The sequence below is a fragment of the Echinops telfairi genome, unplaced genomic scaffold (genome assembly GCF_000313985.2).
Source record: "Echinops telfairi isolate 266 unplaced genomic scaffold, ASM31398v2 ScPeMD7_7468;HRSCAF=8506_0, whole genome shotgun sequence".
Classification (NCBI taxonomy): Eukaryota; Metazoa; Chordata; class Mammalia; order Afrosoricida; family Tenrecidae; genus Echinops; species Echinops telfairi.
Genome location: NW_022111369.1, coordinates 42,038,221 through 42,053,935, shown reverse-complemented (window position 1 = coordinate 42,053,935; position 15,715 = coordinate 42,038,221). Strand labels below are relative to the sequence as shown.

Sequence of the window (15,715 nt, the reverse complement as noted above, 5' to 3'; positions counted from 1 at the left end):
TAAAATTCATGCATTTGGGCTCAAAGACCTACTACGAACCATTAAAGCGATGGGGAAGTTATGTGGACTATCATGGAGCTTGGTTCAGGGAATTTTAATGGAAGATTTGGGAATAAGCAGGACCAGGGAAGAATGTCGATTAGAAACATGCTGTGCTTTGAAAGAGCAGCTCCAAAGGGACCCAGACTTTTCCTAAGGCCATTACTGGTGACGAGACATGGTGCTGTTCTTAGACCCCTGAAAGCAAACATCAGTCAAGCCACCTCACCCCCCAAAAGCTCATCAAGTGAAATCAAAGATCAAGATGATGCTCATTTGATTTTTTGATGTGAGGGGGATAGTGTATTTGAAGTTCATTCCACCAGGTCAGATTGTTAATCAAGCATTCTATTTAGAGTTTCTGTAAAGATTGAATCACGACGTATGAAAAAAAAAGGCCTGATTTGTGGCAGATGGGGACTGATTTTGCCACTATGACAGTGCACCTGCTCATGCAGTCATCTCAGTGCACCAGTTGGCAAAAAACAGCAGCCCCTCTTGCCCTACGCACCTTACTCATCTGATCTTGTTCCGTGTGGCTTCTTTTTGTTTCTGTGAATGCCGAGGGACGTGAAAGGATGGCAATTTGAAGACATAGAAGAGGTGATGAAAAGAATGAAGGAAGTGCTGTCAGCCATTGTGTTAGTCTGGGTAGACTAGAGAAACAAATTCATAGAGACTCATATGTGAATAGGAAAGGTTTAGTCGGACAGTGTAAGATATGACAAAATAATAATTATAAATTATCAAGGGTTCATGAGGGAAGGGGGAGCAGGGAGGGAGGGGAAAAATGAGGAGCTGATAATCAAGGGCTCAAATAGAAAGCAAATGTTTTGAGAATGATTACGGCAACAAACATACAAATGTGTTTGACATAATGGATGTATGTATGGATTGTGATAAGTGTTGTATGAGCACCCAATAAAATGATTAAAAAAAAAGGTTTATATACAAGAGCAGCTGAATATTGCGAAAACATCCCAACCTAATCCAGATCAAGTCCATAAGTCTGATATTAGCTCATATGTCCGACACCAATCTATAAAGTCCTCTTCAGACTCACTAAACACATGCAATGATGCTGAATGAAAGAAGATTACAGGCTAGTGGGTGGGAAGTCTTGTAGATCTAGTGGCATTGTAAGCATCTCAGTGCTGGAAGGGGTCTCCACGTGGCTTCTCCAGGTCCAGGGTTCTGGCTGCATTAGGGTAGGTCCATGTGGCTTCTCAGGGTTGTCTCGCAGGGAGTCAAGCTTGTTAGTAGAGAGCCTCCAAGGAAGTGAACCGAGAGAGAGAGAGACAGAGAGACACACACAGAGTGAGTCTCCTGCCTACAAGGAGGATATAACAGTTTCCAGAATTCTCAGGAGAAGGCCATGCCCACAGAGAGGTCTCATTGGCTGTCTCCAGATAGACAGGCTAGTATCCACCCCTATACTCTTTAATTCTCAAATGACACCAGACTATGTCACTACCACTGCCATCCAAACAGATACGATCCCTTTCAGAGTGGTCAAGAGTGGTAGCAGGATACTTCTGGTTCTTTTGGTGTCAGAGTTGTGGAGGCTTAGGTTCACATGATCCGTTTAATCCATTGGACCAATTGTTCCATGCACCATTGATTTTCTTCATTCTTTGCTTCTCATGGGAAGAGATCAATAGTTACACTATTGGTGGTTTCCCACAAGCTTTTAAGACCCCGTTCGATACTCAACAAAGCAGGATGGAGAAAGTTGTCTTTGTTGACTATGTTATGCCAATTGACTTTGATGTCCCTGAGACTATGGATCCAACCTTCCAGGTCCAGTGATCCTCAGTGTGTTAACAATGGGCAAGAAGCATATGTACCATTGCTCCATTTTTACCTGTATGAATTTACTTACAGAATACGAATACTTATGTTGAAATATCATCTTCCAAGTGTGTATATGTTCATGAATGTAAATTCTTTTGCATAATTATGCCAGTTCATCTTACATCTCTGCCTATGTATCCACATGTAAGTTAATGTTTTGATCACTAATTATATACATTATGAAAAAAATATGAAGTTTAGATGAGTTCACTACAAACCTTCTTCTATCGATGTATCTGGATGGTGTAATCAAAATTGACATCATCATATACATATTCTTTGTTACTGTCAGCTGCCACTTGGTTGGTTCTGACACCTACCGATGTACAACAGACGGAAACACTGGCCATTCTCCCAATCCTTGCTATGTCCTTGTCCATGATGTTAGCCACTGTGTAAGTCCAGCTTGTTGAAGGTTCCTTCGATTTCTACTTATCAGACATGGTGTCCTTCTCCAGGGACGAGTCCTTCATGAAAAGATGGCCAAGACCATGAGACAAAGGCCACTATTCTGCCTTCTAAGAAGCACCCTAGCTGCACAGAGTTGTTAATTCTTCCGGCAGTCCATGGTACCTTCAGTATTCTTTGCTAACACCAAAAGTAATTGTTCATAAATTTGTTGATTCAGTGCCCAGCTGTCACGTGCACAAGGTGATTGAAAATGCTGTGCCCTGGGTCAGGCATGCCTTCCGGTGACACCTTCACTCTTTAACACCTTAAAGATATCAAGGAATCTTGAGCCGCAGTTTTGGCCAGTGCAACATTTCACTTGATTTCCTGACTGTTGCTTCAATGAGTGTTGATTGTGGATCCAAGTAAAATAAAATCCCTGATAATTTTCATATTTTCATGGTTTAGCCCAGTTGCGAGGATTTTTGTTTCCTTTATGTAGAATTGTAATCCATACTGACGTCTGTAGTCTTGGTTTTCATCAAAAAATATTTGAATTCTCCATTTTCAGCAAGCAGGGCTGTGTCATTTGCATACTGCAAGTTGTTAATGAGCCTTCCTCCGATGCTGATGCTGAGTTCTACATCTCGTCGAGCTCCTTAGATTATGAACTCAGCATACAAATGAGTCAGAACAGTGAAAGGAGAACCCTTTGTGACTTTATACCATGTAGTATTCTAATGACTGCCTGGTGGTCTTTGTGCACGTTCTGCATAGACACAGTGAAGTGTCCTGAAATTCATACTCGTTACAATGTTATTTTTAATTTGGTATCTTCTTCCCAGTTGCATATACTTGTGCAGTTAGGAAACACAGACAAACAGCTGTCTGGTAGTTTCTGCTTCCTTCCGAAATCCATCTGATAATACACCTTTTGAATACAACTGAGTTTCTTGTTGATAGTACTGCTACAACTCTTTTTAATTCTCTTCAGCCAGATTTTACTTTTGTTTGCTATTAATGATGTTTTGATGAATTTCACATTCTGTTGGATCACCTTTCTTTGGAGTAGGCACATGTATGGGTCTCTTAAAATTGGTTGGCCAGGTAGCCTTCTTCCAAATATCTTGACATAGATGAATGAGCACCTCCAGCACTGTATCAGGTGGTTAAAATGTTTCAATTGACATTTCTGTCAATTCTTAGAGCCTAGTTTTTCCACCAGTGCCTCCTATGCAGCTTGAACTTACTCTAATACCATCAGTTCTTGATTAAATACTGCCTCCTGAAGTGATTGAACGTTGATCTCTCTCTCTATCTACACTAAAAAACTTAAAAAATTTTAGTTTTCTAACGCAGGTCCTTGCACATTTCAGTATGGTAATTGATTTTGTCTTCTGTAGCCACCCTTTGAAACCATTTTAGCTCTTTTTACATTATTATTTATTCCATTTGGTTTAGCTACTGTACATTCTGGAGCAAGTTTCAGCATCTCTTCTGATATCCATTTTGATAATTTCTTTGTTCCCTGTCTTTGTGATGACCTTTTGCTTTCTTCATGTATGATACATTCTTGATGTAATCTCCCATCTTGTCTAGTTTTCAGTCATTAGTGTTCAGTGCATCAAATCTGACCCACCACACCAAGGCAAAACACTAAGGGCATGCAACAGAACAGCAGAGCAATAAAGTCTCTGAGGAATACCACAAATAGACTGTGGGGCCAGCGTATGGCACCCCATCAAATTGGACCAGAAAACACTCTTAAAGGTCAGCAAACAGACCTTGAACTATATATGGGCTTTTCTTTTTTTGTTGTTGTTTTGTTGATTTGCTTTGCTCTGCATTGTTTCTGTGCGTATTATTGTCTCTGCATGTCTATCTAGATAAGATGGGCAGGATATACAATCTGGAGGAGAAAAAAACGGACTGATGGTTCCCGGGGGGACACAGGAGCAGGGAAAGGAAGTGGGTGTTAACAAACCCAGGGACAAGGGAACAACAAGTGATTTAAAATCGATGGCGAGGAGGGCATAGGATACCTGGTGGGGCTTGATCAAGGGCAATGTAACCGAAAAAAATTACTGAAACCCAAATGAGGGCTGAACATGATAGTGGGAAAGAGGAAAATAAAAGGAAATGGAGGAAAGAACTATGAGGCAAAGGGAATTTATAGAGGTCTAAATACAGGCATGTTCATATGTAAATATATTTATATATGTCAATAGGGGAATAGATCTATGTACATATATCTTTAAGTTTAGTACTAAGGTAGCAGATGGACGTTGGCCCTCTACTTAAGTACTCCCTCAATTCAAGAACACTTTGTTCTAATAACCTGGCATTCCATGATGCTCAGCTTCCCAACATAATCACTGAAGACAAAGGGGTGCATAAGCAAATGTGGTGAAGAAAGTTGATGGTGCCTGGCTACCAAATGCTGTAGCATCCGGGGTCTCAAAGGCTTGAAGATAAACAGGCAGCCATTTAGCAGGGAAGCAACAAAGCCCACATGGAAGAAGCACACCAACCTGTGTGAACATGAGTTATCAATAGGATCAGGTATCAGGCATCAAAGACCCAGAACAAAAATCATATCATTGTGAATGAGGGGAAGTATGGAGTGGAGACCCAAAGCCCATCTGTAGGCAACTGGACATGCCCTTACAGAGGGGTCACAGGGAGGAGATGAGCCAGTCAGGGTACAGTATAGCAATGATTAAACATACAACTTTGCTTTGGTTCTGTGGTTCTCAACCTTCCTAATGCTGTGACCCTTTAATACAGTTCCTCATGTTGTGGTGACCCCAACCATAAAATTATTATTATTATTTTCTTCATAAAATTATTTTTGTTGCTACTTCATAACTCATTTTACTACTGTTATGAATCGTGATGTAAGTATCTGATATGCAGGATGTAATTTCATTGTTATAAATTGAACATAAAGCATAGTGATTAATCACAAAACAACATGTAATTATATATTTTGAAATAATTATTTCTAATTACAAATAAATGAAATTTTGTCTTGAAGCATGGTGTAACATGAGTAACAGTCTTCATGCCAGGTAGTCATGTGGGTATATCTGCATGTGGGTGGACCCACCTGGAGACGGATAGAGGAGCAATATGTGTTTTCCTTTGGTCTTAGGCGACCCCTGTGAAAGAGGTCATGACCCACAGGTTGAGAAATGCTGCTCTAGTTCTTTAATGCTTCCTTCTCCACACCATTGTTACCTCAATTTTACCTTTCAAATCCGGCTCGACCAGAACATGTACATGGGTACGGATAAGAGCTGGAAACACAGGGAATCCAGGACAGAGAACCCCCTCAGGACCAATATTGAGAGTAGCAATAGCAGGAGGGGAGAGGAAGGTGAGGGGAGAAAGGGGAACTGATCACAATGATCTACATATAACCCCCTGCCAGGGGGACAGACAACAGAAAAGTGGGTGAAGGGAGGCATTCATTGGTCAGTGTAAGACATAAAAAAAAAAAGATAAATTATCAAGGGTTCATGAGGGACAGATGGTGGGGGAGGGAGGGGAAAAATGAGAAGCTGATACCAAGGGCTCAAATAGAAAGAAAATGTTTTGAAAATGATGATGGCAATAAATGTACAAATGTGCTTGGCGCAATGGATGGATGTATGGATTGTGATAAGAGTTGTACAAGCCCCAATAAAATGATGAAAAAAATGTTCTTGAGATTATCTCTAAATTCAGGTGTGATATACTCAAGGTTATATTTTGGCTCTTGCTGACCTGTTTTAATTTTCTTCCACTTTAATTTGAACTTGCATATGAGTAGTTTATGGTTTATTCCAAAGTTGGCCCGTGGTCTTGTTTGATTGATGATATTAAGCTTCACTGTTATCTCTGCCAGCAAGCACTGCTAATTGATTCCTGTGTGTTTCATCTGGTGTGGTCCATGTATCATTCTTTATGCTGTTGAAGCAAAGTATTTTCAATGAACAAGTTGTTTGTAAAATTTGATTTATGTTATGTCTATTATAATTTCTATCACCAGAGCATTATTTTCCAGCCATTGATCATTAATTTGTCTGTAATCTCCCTTGAGTTTTAACCAAGTACAATCTGTATATAGATAATCTCCATTTTAATACTGGGGTCTCTTCTTATATATCGGTTCTGGTGTAAATTGAATATCTTATTATTTTAAAATTTCTCATTATTATTGCTTTATATTATCAGTATTTGTATGAATCTTTATCCTTGAGGGCTTGAATTAGATAATATTAATAAATGTGTCAATAAATTTATTATTAATAATATTATTAATAAATCACACAATGCAACATTGTATTTAGTATAAATTAGTAATGATAAAATTCCCCAAAACAGCAACAGCAAAAAATGGATTGTCTGAGTTTGTTTCATAGTAACAAATATGTCCTAAGTTGGGGTCTACCTGTACTGCAGATTTTCTGTCAATACACAAAAATCTACATCATTACTTTTAATGTCCTGGTGATATTCCATCATGGACATATTGTACCTATTTAATGTGTCCCTCATTTGATTAGTTTTCAGATTAATTCCAATATTTTGGTAATATAAGTAGCTCTGCGTTCACACTTTTCAATTAGTTATGAAGTGTAAATTCCTTAAAAATAGAACTTATGTTGCTATTGATACTAAATAAATACATATTTAAAATGCATATGCATGTACTTCTTTAATACATGTTATCAGAAGCCCTTCAGGGAAGTCATAGCTATTTGCACTTACACTAGTGGATAGTATTTACTTATGTACCAGTGGGTAGTACTGGTTAATGTCATGGTAAAGCCAAAGCTAAATTTTTGATGGATTTATTTCTAAGGGTTAATGTAATACAAAACAGTATTGACAATTGGTTGATTTTAAAAATATATGTAGCAGTGTAAAACTGAAAACAGATAAAGAAATATAATGGAATAAAATTTGATTTGACATAGGTTTTATAAGAATCACTATTGTAAAGAGTTGCTTATAAAGAATTCATGGAGTTATCTAAGAATACCACTAAAACCTTGCCAAACTAAATTGGTTAAATGTACAAATAGATAGTTCACATGAGAGAGGATACGAATAGTAAACAAAAATATCAAGAAGAATTATTATTGTTAATAACCAAGTAAAAACTAAGCCAATAATGGAATATTGCTTTGTACCTTTAGGAAAAAACTGTCACACCTAGTGTTGCTATAACTTTTGGATATTTGCCATAAGGGATTAATTTTGAAGAAAGAAAAATTATATATAAAGGAGAGCTCTTTCTGCATGATTTATATTATAAAATAAGAAATCTGAATGGTATTAGGGGAGTGGTTAAGGAAGTCATCATATATTAACTTGACATGGAACATTATGTAGCCATTAAAATAATAGATATGAAGAGTTTCTAGCTGCAATGTCATGTTTATGAGGTAATGTTAAAGTGACACGCAGAGCATGCAATTCATACATTGTGATGAAAACTGTTTTAAAAATATGTACATCTGGGATTGAACTCTGATAAAGGTAAAACACCCCACAGAGCATTTATGTCAAAGGGGGAGAGTCTGAAAGTATTGTAAGTAGAGGGTACAGAACCAGTGGAGACAGAAGAAAGAAGTTAAGGTGGAGACCCCCTGGGTGGACACAATTAAGAATGCTTGAGATGGTTGGGGCAGGGTCAAGCCACAGCACGGAAACAACCTAGACAAAATTCCCTTTGAATGACAGGAGCAAAGCAAAGGAAAACCGAAAAACCAAACTCATTGCTACCAAGTTGATAACTCATAGCGACCCAGCAAGGCAGGGTCTGTAATCCCTTGATTTGTAATCTCTTGTTCTGTAGTCTCTGTGAGTTTTGGCTTTCTCCTCTTTATGGAGTAGAAGGCTCCATCATTCTCTGGAGGAGCACTGGTAGTTTCGGACTGCTGACCTTGTGGATTGTGTCACCCAGTGTGTAACCACTACACCCCCAGGGCACCTTAAAGCAAGAGAAAAAGATAGATGACAATTATACTATTTAGGATTCTTGGTGCAAGTGCAGAAACTCACCTCAAACCAGCATAAGAAAACCCTGTCATTTCTTGTTCTCTTGCCCAAGAAGTCTTTGGACTAAAATTCCATTCAGGCACAGTTGCTTCAGTGAACTCAGATGATGTTGTCATGACACTTCTTCTCCTTCATGCCACATCTCCTGGCTCTAACTTCTTCTGGTTGGCATCTTTCTCAGCAGCTTCTTGCTTTGTGGTTGCAAGGTTAGTTGACAAAGTTCAAAGAGCTCATATAGCTAGATTAAAATAAAAATGTAAAAAAACCAACCTTTTTGGGGGGGCTGGGGTGTGGGGTGTGAGTTGGACATCTCTAGCATAAATTCTAGGAAAATTTCTAATTGATTCAGCTTGTTAGATGGTTATACAGTGAAGGGGAAGCAATTTTATGACTTCCCACACCACAAGTGGAAGAGGCCATGCCTAAAAATGAAAGCTTGCTGGCCAGAGAGAAACGAGCATATGTTCCAGACAAAGCTAAGTAGACAGTTGGAGGCGGTGTGGCCCAATTCTGAAGAGTTAAGTGAGAGCTACCATCTGCTTGGTTGGCTCAGTCCGTTCTCCTGGAGAAAGCCACAGCAGAATCCAAGCTCCTGTTTCTTGATCACCCTCCTTGGCACTCAAAGAAGTCTTTCCTTTTGGGTTTTAGATTCCTGCCTCCCTTGGAATGGCTCCGCTCACCTCCATGTATGTACTGTCTGCTTACCTGTATGTTGACAGTCCATACATTATAACTACCAGGACATTGCAGCTCCAGACTAAATTCAATTAATCTTTTTTTAAAATATCTGATCTTGAGAAGGAAGGTCAGGTGGACACATTTTATTCCACAGTAAATCGTCACTTATCTGAAAATGACATAAATCTGTTTGATGAATGAGAGTCCTGCACATGTCCTTTTTTGGTTATTTGGTAGGCGTAGGGGATGGGGTAGTGAAGTAAATGGGTGATAGAAAAAGAGGTTGATGGGATAGATGTTAATGCATTTTGGAATGGAATGCTTTATTGAAATGTTTGGGACCTTTCTTGGGTGCTTAAGTCTTTGTTTCATTTATTTTCCTTTGATCAGTGGCTGGCAGAAAGGGACAACCGAAGATGTACAAACTAGGAAGATAGAGCTTGAAGTGTTCTGGGGCCAAACATCTTTCTAGACCTCTGGTATGAATTGATGATTTGCTGTACAGCTTCCATGACCAAATCATTGTCCTACCGTGAGGAGGAAGTTAAACCATTGAACTTTAAGTCTTTAGAAGCTTCTAGATGGTTATCTGAAAGGACTAGGATTTCTAGCCATTTTAGGGTTACAAAATCTTCCTTTCTTTCGTTGACTCTTAAAGAAAATCTATGAGTTTAATAATATTGGAAGTCATTTAGTGCCTTGCATGGCTTATATGGGAGCCTTGGGTTACATGTTGGGCTGCTAACCACAAGGTCAGCAGTTTGAACTTGATTCACAGCCTTGGAGACTCTATATAGGGTCCCTGTGAGCTGGAATTGACTCATTATGTCTTTTTTTTTGTGGTTGTCAATATAATGGTTATAAATTTAGCTTGCTTTTTCACCCCTAAAGATACTTTCTTCCAGGTGTTTAACTTACTTGTTCCTTTTCATTGAGAACTCTGAAAGACTGCTTTTAGGGGAATAAAATTGACTTACCTTATTTTTCTTTAGAAGATAAGGTAAGTTAAGGACAATGTTTAGATGTGCAGTAAGTTGTATTTCATCGTTATGCTCATAGTTCTCAATATAGCTACCCTATAGTTCCCTAAAGTGATTGTATAATATGTATAATAAAGTTTATGAAACAATTAGGAGCTTGGACTAAGGACCCTTCCAGTATTTCCAGTGTTCATAATCATCTCCTTATAGTAATTGGTGACCCCCCCCCCACCATTTGCAGAACAATGAAAACGATTGCCTTGAATCCTGTCTTTTGGATCTCTTGAGTGCACCCAAGTCCACCCCACAGAAAGAATGACATCTCACCTTTTGGTAACTCTGCCAGTGTCACCTGTTTAGAACACAGCTAAGAAACAGGAACTAACAGCAAAAGGTCTGTGAAGAGCCAACAGTGATCCCACAATGTGTATGCCTAGAAGGGCCTGCTTGATTTATTCTCCCAGGGCTGCAGAGAGCTGACTTGTTCCTGTCTACATTACTTTGGGTTAGAGGAGGAGGCATAATTGCAATGTTCAGCAGTGTTCTGTTGAGAGGAGTTGCTTTCAGGCATTTTAGAGAAAGAGATGAATGTATAGGTAAATGTTAAGGTCAAAGATTTTGAGTTAAGGAGGTTTCCTATAATTATACATATTTAAAATCTTGTCTATCCTAGCCAGAATGTCTGCAAAAAAAAATTCAAATATTTTCTAATTGGAATAAGCTTCATCTTGTATGACACATTTTATCACCCAGAGTTGGAATGTGTGACTAGCTGGTGAAGTATCTGCTTTGGGAAACACTGTGAAGTTAGGTTTTCTGTTTTTCAGCTCTGTTCTGCTTTTGCCATGAACACATAATTTAACCTGCACAGCTTTATTGTACAAGCAAAAACATGTAAGCGTGCTCTGAGGTGTGCGTATTTGGATGCATTCATGTTGGGCTCACCAACATTTTAACCTTGAAATTCCTTTAGACTTAAGAAATACTTACTTTCAGTTCACTTGTAATCTTCCACTCTCAGGGAGAGATTATGCTGCCACCTTTTTTCTTCTCCTCTTCCTGGTCCTCCCCTTCCTTCTACCCCCCCCCACCACCACCCTTTTTCTTCTCTCAGAATTCTTCATAGTTACATACCTTTTTAAGGGTTCCAGATGTCTTGCAGGTTGGGATATGCCTTTCTAAAACCTGTCCTTGTCTGCGCTGAGATGATCAGACCTCCTCACATGCAACAAGGAAGTGGCTGTTTGGCTTCATTCCCTGATTTGTTTGGGGCCTTGGGATGCCCCCGGGAGAGGGCTTCAATCCTGGTAAACACTGGACTTCTAATATCTGATGGAGGCCATGCTTTCAAGATCATGACAATGGCAGATAAGAAAGCCAGGTTGAAAGAAAGAGTAACGGGTTCTCTGAGAAAACGATGCCATGAACCAGGGCAGTGTTTGAAACCGTACACATCGAGACTGGCTCCGTCCAATAGGACTTTCTGTCATAATGAACTTGATCTACATTTTCTCTCAACTAGTAGGGTAGCCGCTAGGCAGAAGTGGCTGTTGAGCACCTGAAATGTGGATAGTGTGAATCCAGGACCAAATTTAAAATTGGAATTTATTTGTCATTAACTTAAATTTAAACCCCCACAAGTGGCCAGCAGCTACTGTATTAGGCACTATAGTTACAGACTTTGTGGCAAATCTGTGATGCAAAAAGAAAGAAAGGATTCTGAGTATGGTGATGGGCTATCCATTCGTCAGCTTCTTGGCATGCTTTTTGCACCTGGAAAAGGGCGCTGGGTAGTAAAACTGAGAGAGCTTTATCATTTGGGAGTCAGACCCTCTTGGAAACCTGGGTGACATGTTAATAAGAATTTTGTTCCTGCTGTGGGTGGGACTCATCATACCTGTCTTCTATGCCAGCTTAGATGGGGATATCAGTTAAGAGGTCAGAAAGTCATACTGCTATCAACTTGATTCTGGCTCACAGTGACCAGTTAGGGTAGAACTGCCCCTGTGTGTTTCCATGACCGTACGTCTTTATTGAGTAGAAAGCCTCATCTTTCTCCCATGAAACAGCTGCTGGTTTCTAACTGCTGACCTTGCAGTTAGCAGTGCAACAGGTAACTGCTGTGCCACCAGGGCTTCTTAGTTAAGAGATAGAAGCAAGGAAATTTAGGGCTGCGAACTGCCTCAGAGCGTCATGTTATATATAGACAGACATCTGGTTTCTTGTGAAAACTTCATTTCATTTCCCTTTCTATTTTCATCAAGAACTGTGATTTTTTTTAAAGGACTTTTATTTCTACTCATGGCCATATAATTTAGAAGAGATGGGCATGATCTTCAGCCTCATCGACTTATGTGTTAGTCTGGGTACTTTAGAGAAACAAATCCACAGAAACTCATATGTATAAGAGAGAGTTTTATATAAAGGTTAAGTGCACATCAAGAAAACATCCCAACCCAGTGCTGCCCAAGCCCACAAGTCCAACATTAACCCATTAACCTGTATGTCCGACACCAATCCACAAAGTCCTCTTCCATCTCTCAGAACACACACTATGACGCTGACTGCAGGAGGTAAGTATCTCAGTGCTGGCAGGGGTCTCCACAAGGCATCTCCAGCACCCAGGGCTGCATCAGGGTAGGTCGATAAGGCTTCTCCTTGGGGTTGTATTGCAGGAAGTCAGCCTTGCCAGCTAAAGCAGGGAACTGGCTAAGGCAGCTGCACCCTGGTCCGACCATCACAAAGCAAGAGACTCAAGAACATGAAAGGCGAGGCTCACCAAGCCATTTATCTCTCTGCCCTTCAATTAACCCCACATGTGTTTATCGGCGAGGTTGGCACAATAAACTTTACATCAACTTATGTCAGTGTTGTTTGTAATTTTTATTTATTTTTGCTCATTTTAAATCATATATGTACCACTTAGAGTAAACCATGTTTCTTCAACTGCTAGCGTGAAGGTTGGTGGTTCAAGCTGACCCAACTGATCTTATGGAAGGAAAAGCCTGGCGGTCCTTTCCATTAAGATAATAGCTTAAAAGCACTTCATGAGATGCTAAAGCTGACCTACTGGTTGAAAATATTGAATTATCCTGTTATCTAAATGTGAACATTTATTGGATATTCAGTGAGGTGTAGTGTTAATAGTCATGCTACTCAGCATGTGTAAAAATTAATAAATTAAAAAAAAAGATTATAGCTAAGAAAACCCTATGGGACAATCTACTGTGTAACACACGGGGTTACCTTAAGTCCGAATCAACTCAATGGCAACTAACCACAGTGACAAAAACAATAACAACACATCAAACAATTCTGAAAATGGTCTGCCTCCATAACTATTTTAAATAGGGCTATCTAAAACATTTCATCCTTAAATGCATGAATTGCGTTGGGTGAAGCTTTTGGCATCTGGAAAATATTGACATTTTTTAGTAGAACTGTTACATCATTCAGAACTCTATCCAGTTGGATCTGTATACTGTAGCAGCTTTGTTATCATTATTGGGCATAAAAAAACATACAACCAAACTCATGTTTACCTATAGATAATGTGCATTGTTTAGTTTTCTCTTTAAACATTCATTTGTAATCCAGTTTCTCACAAAATTTGTCCTAACATAATTTATTTTTATGCTTGAAGCCCTTATTGACTATGCAATTATATGTCTCAGCAACAAAATACGTATATAAATTTAAAACCTTTGTAATGTTTCCTATGAACATAAGGCTCGAAGTGTTAAGTAATATCTCTTGGATTGAATTATCACAGCTGAGCAAAACAACATAAATACATTACAAATTTTGATAAATACTTGTTAAATGTTAGAAAGTACAGTTTCATTGGAAATGCACAACTTAATGAGATGGCTGAGGCTCTTTTTCTTCGATTACTTTATGCAGGATGCATGTTATTTATTGCTAGATGAGACAGGGTTTAACATCAATTCTATTTTTCACTTGCCCTGTTGTAAACTCGGTGAAATCGTGTCCACATATTATGTGGATGGGACGAAAGATTTTGTTATAGCTTGCCACTGAATTCTGTGAACGCCTTCTGAGTTATTGTCAAAAATCAATTTTGTCGGTCATTAAAAGTTATGTTTAATGATAAGCTGACAACACAATTAGATCTCTCTCCAATTTTGTTAAAAGCAAATCATTGGAAACTACCTGATTTGCAGAAAAATTAGTTGTTGGTTATTAGACTCTGTCAGTACTATATCCTTAGCAATCAGAACAAAATAACCCTTGTTTGATGATGTGGAGATTTGCACTTGCAGGACAGTACAAGGTGTAAAGATTCAGGATGGATGAGAGATAAGCATTCACTTTATAGTGAGACAAATGAGAGTGTGATAGTTAGCCTGTTCTTAGGGCAGAATACATATAGAAACGAGAATCTGGAAACCACCTTACATTGTTTAGTCCTACCTTGCCCTTGGGAGATTCATAGAGTTCCAGAGGTAGAGTGCTCTAACCAGTAACCTTTAAGTGTCTTCCAGCCCATCATGGTGACCCGTGTGTGCAGAGTGGAACAGCTCCATAGGATGTTCACCTGTCTTTTCCTTGCCAGGTCTTCTTGTTAGATAAATCTGGGTGGACTTGAAGATCCATTCTTTTGGTAAGCCACTGAGTACATTAACTAGTACTAGCCAGGTTTCTAATAGTAGTCTAGTACTCACCATTGAAGGCTATTGGCTTAGGCCAATTTCCATGATTTGTTTCTTTTGGTTGAGGCATGTTATATGATCCAAGTCTGTGCAACAGAGGCAAGGGGAAATCTGCATGATTTAAAAAAAAAGATGAAGGAAATTGAGCAATTTCTTCTTCCTGAGGATGTAGTTGGATTTGGTTGCTGTAGAATTGCTATACTTGGATTATTAGAGAAGCTAGTTTAAGAAAGTACTACACGTCAGACCAGAACCCCCTTGCCCCCCAAAACACAGGCCTTAATTTTACCTTTGATTGCAGTAGACTCTAATAGACCCTTTAATTTCTAGGATAAAAGACGTTACAGTCTTATCTTACACATTTTCTTCCTTAGTACTAGTCAGCCAATTTTTCTATGAGATCTGTTACTTTTAGTGGGAAATGGTACTTAGAAACCATGTGCAGGGGCTTAAGGGTGTTTTATTTTGTTACTTGATTGGTCTTTGTTTCCTTATTCTTTTAGTATTCAGCTAGGGAATTTATTTTTTAAAAGAAAATAAATATTTAATTTATACTTACATATTTTCATATCAGATTTAGATGATTGGTTTACCGTATTTTTTGTTTTTATATAGCTTTTGTTCTGAAAAGCTCATTTTTCAATGACAATTAAAGTTAGCAACATAAATTTGAAAATAAATTGAGTTTTTTTCCCAGTTATTTACTGTTTTTAGAATATACTCAGGATATATCATTAAATTTTTTTTGATTCTTTGAGAGATTAATTATGTTGTCAAAAATTTGGGATTTGCCCCTTGCAGAGGGGTCTCGGGGAGGAGACGAGCCAGTCAGAGTGCGATGTAGCAGAGGATGTGCACTGGTACAGATAGGAACTGGAAACACAGGGAATCCAGGGCGGATGATCCCTTCAGGACCAGTGGTGGGAGTGGCGAACTGATTACAAGGATCTGTATGTGACCTCCTCCCTGGGGGATGGATGGCAGAGAAGTGAGTGAAGGGAGATGTCGGACAGGGCAAGATATGACAAAATAATAATTTATAAATTATCA

At 38.9% G+C, this 15,715-nt stretch overlaps 1 protein-coding gene across 1 annotated transcript in view; it reads left to right on the top strand.

Moving 5' to 3' along the window:
• Positions 1-15,715, top strand: part of FRAS1 (Fraser extracellular matrix complex subunit 1) — a 593,853-nt gene that overhangs the window by 42,102 nt on the left and 536,036 nt on the right. The gene's annotated exons all lie outside the window — the stretch shown is intronic.